Source organism: Anomaloglossus baeobatrachus, unplaced genomic scaffold (assembly GCF_048569485.1).
Source record: "Anomaloglossus baeobatrachus isolate aAnoBae1 unplaced genomic scaffold, aAnoBae1.hap1 Scaffold_225, whole genome shotgun sequence".
NCBI lineage: Eukaryota > Metazoa > Chordata > Amphibia > Anura > Aromobatidae > Anomaloglossus > Anomaloglossus baeobatrachus.
This window is the reverse complement of record NW_027441998.1, coordinates 238909-246192: the sequence shown is the minus strand read 5'-3', so window position 1 is coordinate 246192 and position 7284 is coordinate 238909. Positions and strand designations below refer to the sequence as shown.

The 7284-nt window shown below is 42.9% G+C and overlaps 1 pseudogene; it reads right to left on the bottom strand.

Moving 5' to 3' along the window:
* Positions 1–2784: 2784 nt before the first annotated feature.
* LOC142261467 (U2 spliceosomal RNA) lies at positions 2785–2990 on the bottom strand (annotated as a pseudogene).
* Positions 2991–7284: the final 4294 nt, after the last annotated feature.

Below are 7284 nucleotides of genomic sequence, written 5' to 3'. Positions count from 1 at the left end.
GCAAATGTCTTTGCACTAGTGGGACTATAGCAAAGTCCAATAGCCACAGATAGGATGCCACTAGGTACACTGAGTTTTTGCTAGTATAATGGCTTACTTATAATTAGTTGGAGTGTGCAACGCAGGCAGATGCGCTCTGCAAATGTCTTGGCACTAGTGGGACTATAGCAAGGTCCAATAGCCACGTATAGGATGCCACTAGGTACACTGAGTGTTTGCTAGTATAATGGCTTACTTATAATTAGTTGGAGTGTGCAACGCAGGCAGATGCGCTCTGCAAATGTCTTGGCACTAGTGGGACTATAGCAAGGTCCAATAGCCACGTATAGGATGCCACTAGGTACACTGAGTGTTTGCTAGTATAATGGCTTACTTATAATTAGTTGGAGTGTGCAACGCAGGCAGATGCGCTCTGCAAATGTCTTGGCACTAGTGGGACTATAGCAAGGTCCAATAGCCACGTATAGGATGCCACTAGGTACACTGAGTGTTTGCTAGTATAATGGCTTACTTATAATTAGTTGGAGTGTGCAACGCAGGCAGATGCGCTCTGCAAATGTCTTGGCACTAGTGGGACTATAGCAAGGTCCAATAGCCACGAATAGGATGCCACTAGGTACACTGAGTGTTTGCTAGTATATATGGCAAAATTATAGATGGAAAGGGAGAAGGGGAGGGGGGGAGAGAGGAGGCTGTAATTGACTACAAGGGTATGAGTTATGAGTGATCATAGGGATAGTGTTACATAAGTGGAAATACCTATGGAGGACCGGATGTGTAAGCGCATACCTTATACAAACCTATAGAGTGCTGATGGGTGAGAGTGTGATGTTAGATATAAGACATCCTATAGTGAATAGTGAGCCGTAATCAAGTGCAACAGGGATATTTCACGTGACTATGGGAACATGGAAGGTAAAGAAAGGGGAGAAAAAACTGTTAGACAAGGTAATCAGACATAATGTAACCAGTTGATCAGACATGACAAACATGACAAATAAAAAACAAGGAAGAATGGAACTCCATACATAGTGGAACCATATATAGTGTGAACACGAAAAAGAACCGGGCGTTAGAAAAAATGTGCACGGCCCAATGAATCAAGTCGGTTCTTCATATTCATGGTTTAAGCCCTTGGGTTCCAACGTGCCCAGAGTATATATCCAGAAAGATTCCCTTTCTTTGAGCTTCCTAATTCTATTGCCTCCTCTGCGTATGGCTGGGACATGTTCGATGACTTGGAATCTTAATTGGGCCACTGTGTGATTATGCGTCACAAAATGGTGTGGGACTGGTAATAGAATCTGCTTACAATGTATTGTTGACTTGTGCTTAGCACAAAAAAAGGGAATCTTTCTGGATATGTACTCTGGACACATTAAAACCCAAGGGCTTAAACCGTGAATATGAAGTACAGACTTGATTCATTGGGCCGTGCACCATGTCACCATGTGTGCAATTGCATTGTCCAATGGCTCACAATGGTTATGCGTTTTCATTGGATGGATAATCGAAGCCATGTTTTTTTCCTTTCTCTTGGGTTTGTTGTGTGAGTAGCCTATAGGATTAAGTTAGTTACCGCAGGCAGTGGATTTAGCTTCCTGTCTTTGGTCCAGTGGTAGATTGATTGTTTGGTCTATGAGCTGTTATGGGTTTTAATCCAGGTGAATGCCCATGGGCTGCCTATAACTGTGTGAAATATGTAGTTTTACTGGGCTGGGATGAGAGAATCCATCGAAGCATGGTGTAGGGATTGTGGTTCCTGTGTGCTAAGAAGAAAGGCTAGCACCAGCCAGAAAGCCCCATTACAGCCAATAATCAACCGCTAGCCGCTGGAACTCGTTGCTCTAGATCATGTCAAACTCTCACCAAGCAGGAATAGATACATTAGCCCACCATCCCACCCAAAGAGCAACTTCTGCTGCGCAGCTGGCTTTCTAGGCAGCAGCGCTATTGTGATGTCAGCGGGGGACATTGTGACAAGCCAGTGTTCCGTCACTTCATGTTGTGCACTGTTCAAACGGAAAATACATCAACAGGCAGACTACAGAAAAGCTTACTGACAAAGGATAGAGAGGGGCTTTCTCAGAGGGCTTTTTACAGTTTGTCTATTCCCAATTAGCCGTTTAAGTATGCTTAATGAAAGTACTAATTCTTTCATAGGCCGCCCATTCTTAGTATTTGACGTTCCTTATATTGCGGTATCAGGCTTCGCAGCAGGTTGCAAAACATTCATCACCCATGACTGTCCCCAATTGGGCTCAGAAGCTAAATGTCTATCATGACCTCTCTTTTTGAAAGTCCAAGAGCAAGCAAACTCTTCCTCCAGGAGAGGGAGCCAACAGATCACTAAAGACATCATCATTGCTCAAAGAAAACACCGAAAAACAATGGAAGCTTTAATTGGAGTGGAATCTGATAGACAGCACCTGATGCCAAGTCTGCATCTTCTAACACCTGCAGTCACTGCAGCAGCTGAATCCAATGTGTCCAAAAGGGATCTATTCTATTCAATTGCAAATGATCTAGATAAGACTGAGAATAAGATACTGCACGGGACATAGCAGAGTTGGTCAAGTTGAGTGGAGATGAGTTTGCTATTTGGCACAGCTTTTGCATCAATAAAGCAAGTAAAAGGTGTGAAAGATAAAAAAAAAGGGTGAAAGTGTGAAAAGTGAATTGGCCAAATTGAGGTGCATATAAAGTTTTTGCTTTCTTTCAATTCACTAATGAGGCTCATTTGAATCAGGTGAATTGAGTTCTGCTTTTGGAAACTCGGTTAAGAAGGGGTGCACCGGTCCTGGAGGTACTGCAATACCAGGTCAATGCGTGGAGTGGACAGAGCAAGATTTTTTCCATCTCCTTGTTCTAAAAATCCATTTAATATATGGTCCCTAGAGAGGGGACGTATCAGATATTAAACTGATAAGAACAGATTTAATTTTTTTTTTTTCTGTTTATCAGTAGGACTTCAAAATAACAAAGGTGATCGCCTCCCGTTGCCTGGGAACCGTCCAGGCACAAGAGGGCTATGTGTCACCAGAAGGCGCACACACTCCCTCAAGGCCGGCAGACGTGCAATCCCAGGCACCTTCCAGTACCGACCAAGGTAGCGTCCTCCGAAACTACACTTGATCTTAGCCAAAAGGCTGAGAAGCTATAACCCGAATTGGTTACGGCCTTGAGTGGCACCCTGGCCTATACCGGACACATCTTAGGGAGAGGGAGACAAACCCACGCCTACAGAAGACATTTTGTCACCCAAGCCAAACCCTTGAAAAGGCTGTTTTGCAGAGCAAAAACAAGGAGAATGGTACTTTTTGCAGCCGCCGCCCACTGCAATGAATCTGAATAACTCCTCCTTTTGGGCACAAGCACCTCCCCTCCCCCTTGCAGTCTTTCCAATTCATGATACAAAAAGACGGACGGACAGGACAGGACAGGACCATCTGCCTGACTTTCCGTCACTGCCACCCTTTGCCATCCTTGCCCGTAGAAAGCCCTTTCATCATCCCCAAACCCTAATCTTTTCCCTTCCCTTCCCAGCTGCGTCTCACTCCCTTTCATTAGGAAGTGAGCGCAGCCTTTTCTCCGTTCTGCACATGCGCGACGTTAAACACAAATGCGCAGGCGTGCGTTCCATTAGCCTCACTGCATTCCACTCCCATACAGGAAGTGGGCACAGCTATTACTACGGTCGCACATAAAAGAACCCACGGCCACCACTGCACATAGCTGACTCCACCACAGGACACCCACTTCTACACCAACGCAGGTAAGACAGGATCGGCACCTCTATGCTCCCGTTACAATCAGGCTCAGTCACCATGTGATAACGCTCTCAACTCTTTAGTTGCAGGCTCCCCTTGCTTCACCTCCACTGGCTGTGCTGCCATTTCCTCTCCCACCTGGAAGTTATACTTTATTCCACTATTTTCCTGTTTCTCTCTTCCCCCTTTTCCCATAACCTACTTTTATCTGCATTTGTGGGGTATCTATATGCTATTTACATCATAGTTTTATTCATTAATATGGAAGGGAAGAGTGCCCATGAGAGTGTTGAACTGCGGAGAGCAAAAGATTAAGCTGCTCCGATTTGCCACCATTGATAAGCTGTTCTCAGTAGATACACATGCTATCCAAACAGCAGCATCCACCATTGCTTCAGCCCACCCATTCAGTGACAGCTCACCAAGTCAGCCAGAGGAGTGGTGTAAGGAATTACACGTAGGCACTGACTCCACACCTTCACATCACAAGAAGGGGGTCTACAGGCTAGTGCAAGAATACGAGCAAGTCTTCAGCAAACATCCGCTAGACTTTTGAAAAATAAAAGGGGTCAAACACTACATCCCCACAAGTGCACACCCACCCATCAAAGAGAGATATAAGCCAAATCTACCTGCACATTACCAGTGTACCAAGGACATGTTGAGCAACATGAAGGAGGCTGGGGTTATCCGTGACAGTTGTAGCCTCTGGGCAGCTCCGTTGGTCCTGTTAAAGAAGAAGGACAGCACCACTCCCCTGTATTGAGGAATAGCTAGCTGCATTGACAACTGCAAATTATTTTTCTACCCTTGATCTCACTAGTCACTATTGGCAAGTGTCCGTTGCTGAGGCAGACCGGAAGAAGACCGCCTTTGCCACCCCGATGGGTCTCTGCGAGTTCAAAAGCATGCCCTTCGAGCTGTGCAATTTGCCAGGAACCTTCCAGAGGCTGATGGAATGCTGCTTGGGACACCGAAACTTTGAAACGGTACTGCTATACCTTTATGATGTTATTGTTTATTCTAACGCAAACAAGATTTTAGGGTGTATAAAAAGGGAGATTAGATCCGATGATCCCAACGTATTGTTACCCCTCTATAAATCACTTGTAAGGCCACATCTGGAATATGGGGTAAAGTCCTGAGCAGGTTGATAACCATTGGTTTGAGCATGGTAGGGTGTAGTACGCATCTTCCTGCATCGGTAAAAGCTGCAGAAGTCCTTGAAGATTTCCGCTTCAAAGGCAGTGCCTTGATCTGTGAGGACTCTCTCTGAGTAGCCATGAGGTCTGCATAAGTGTGCTTGGAAGACCTTCGCTGCAGTATGGGCCATTAGATCTTTGACTTGTACCACAACCATAAATCTCGAGTAGTTGTCTACCATCGTAAGTGCATACGTGAGCTCACCTCGATATTCTGCAACAAAACTCCCTTTTTCGATTTCAGTTTCAGCAAACACTCCTCTTCCTGTAGAAAATATTTATCATTACCTAAGACAGTCATTCTAATGCATGACAATATTAAGGCAATTTAGTTAAAACTTGTTTTAACTCACCTTTAAGGGGATTGATGTATTTCATGGTCAATCCAGGTTTGTCAGTGATGGCACTGACATAATGTATGGCGTCTTTTTCGGGCGTTATCCTTTGCCTTTTCATTGTGAAAATCCAGTTGCCTATATCAAAGCAAATTCTACTACTTGTAAAGTATGCAGAAAATGAAATGTAGAACATATAACATCAACTGCTTAGGAACGCATCATAGGTTAGTACTTAAAAGGATATTGTCATGTTCTAGTCATAATGCAAGCTGGACATTTTTCATGTTACCCTGTAATCGCCGGCCTGTTCTAATGCTCACAAGCCAAGATATAGGCTCAGCTGCTAAGGCTTCCCTCTGCCTTCTGAATGAAAATTGAATATGTCTGGCTCACTGTGTATATAGCAGGTGCTCAGAAAAAATAAGAGTTAATTCAATAGAAATAGCTCTGGCACACTATAGTGATCAATAACGTAAGAAAAGAACTCTTAGAATGCTGAAAATTCTTTATTTGTGCAAAAGGATAATTCATCTAACGTTTCGAGCTTGTTTTTAGGTCTTTATCAAGGATAAAGTTATCTAAGATCATAAAGGGTTACAAAACCATATAAACACGTAATTAGTACATAGTACAACATAACAGTACAATATATTGCTACTTGAGAGTACAATGGGTCAAATGACCATGATGCACATACAAAAAATTTTTCCAAAGCCATAGTGAAAACATTTGTACTGAGGAAAGAAAATTTCCACATGACCTATCTGGAGAAACATTCTGGATCAAACAACCAAAAATAGTCAAGCAGGTAAATACACACCTATATGGATAACAGGATGATATGTGTTCAATTGTATAGCGTCATTGCCATTAAGGTACAAATGGAAAACTTGCAATCCTATATAGTGAAGGAAATGAACACATATCATATCAAAGAACACAGGAACATGGGTGTGAGAAAAACCTCAATGTTTATACTTTGTTCTTTATAATGGTGTGAACATGTATATGTCTCAGTACCTTATGAACTTGAGAATTCTAGTGAGTAGATGATGAAAGCCTATTCCAGAACTGGAATCGGTAAATAATTGTAGGTGGAATCTAAATGAAAAGATGGTACAAGTGTTATCATGACACGTGGGCTATAACACAATGGACCGTGTGACAAAGAAGAAAGGAGAGAAAGAAGAGGAAGAAAATGGAACTACCTGTAACATTACGTGATAGTCACTGGTAAGTATCACTTGACAATTCAGGTGAAAAAGGATTCCTTTATTAAAGGGTTCTCAGTCGCCTCAGGATCATGAAATACTAGGGTAAATGATATGAGAATGGGTAAGAAGCACCACTAAAGGAAATATGAGATGCAGGACATATATCTATAAACCCCTGAACTACATGATAGAAATAAAAAGAAGAAAAAAGAAAAAAAAGAAGAAAGAAGAAGAACACATAGAATGCGGAAAGAGAATGGGTACAACTACCTGAGTTACTGCAGGGAGGCCCCTGGTAGGTATTGTGAGGGTTAGTGGAATTCCTTCACTGAAGGGTTCTCAGTTGCCTCAGGTTCGTGAAAAATGCTATAGACAAATAATGCCCGAAGAAAAGGGGTTCATATACAGCGAATAATGGTAATACAAGGTACATGTGTCCCATGTAATAGTATAAATATATATATATTGTACTAAGCTCTACACCAGAAATAGAAAGTAGTCCCTCTGCCTTCTGTCTAGGTGCCCTGAGTTATGTCCTGTAAACTGTCACAGTGACCTAGACACACATGTGTAGTAGGGGAATATCCCTGCTGAGATGCCAGTGCTAGAGCACTCGTTTGCTGTGGAGTTGAACGCTATGTGAGCAGTTCTTACCTTCAATGAGCAGAAGTCTCTTTTTTCAGATTTCAATATCTCTGTGGGTATCTGGCAGAAATATGGAATACTCTTTACTGCTAAGACCCTGTACACCACTCCCACT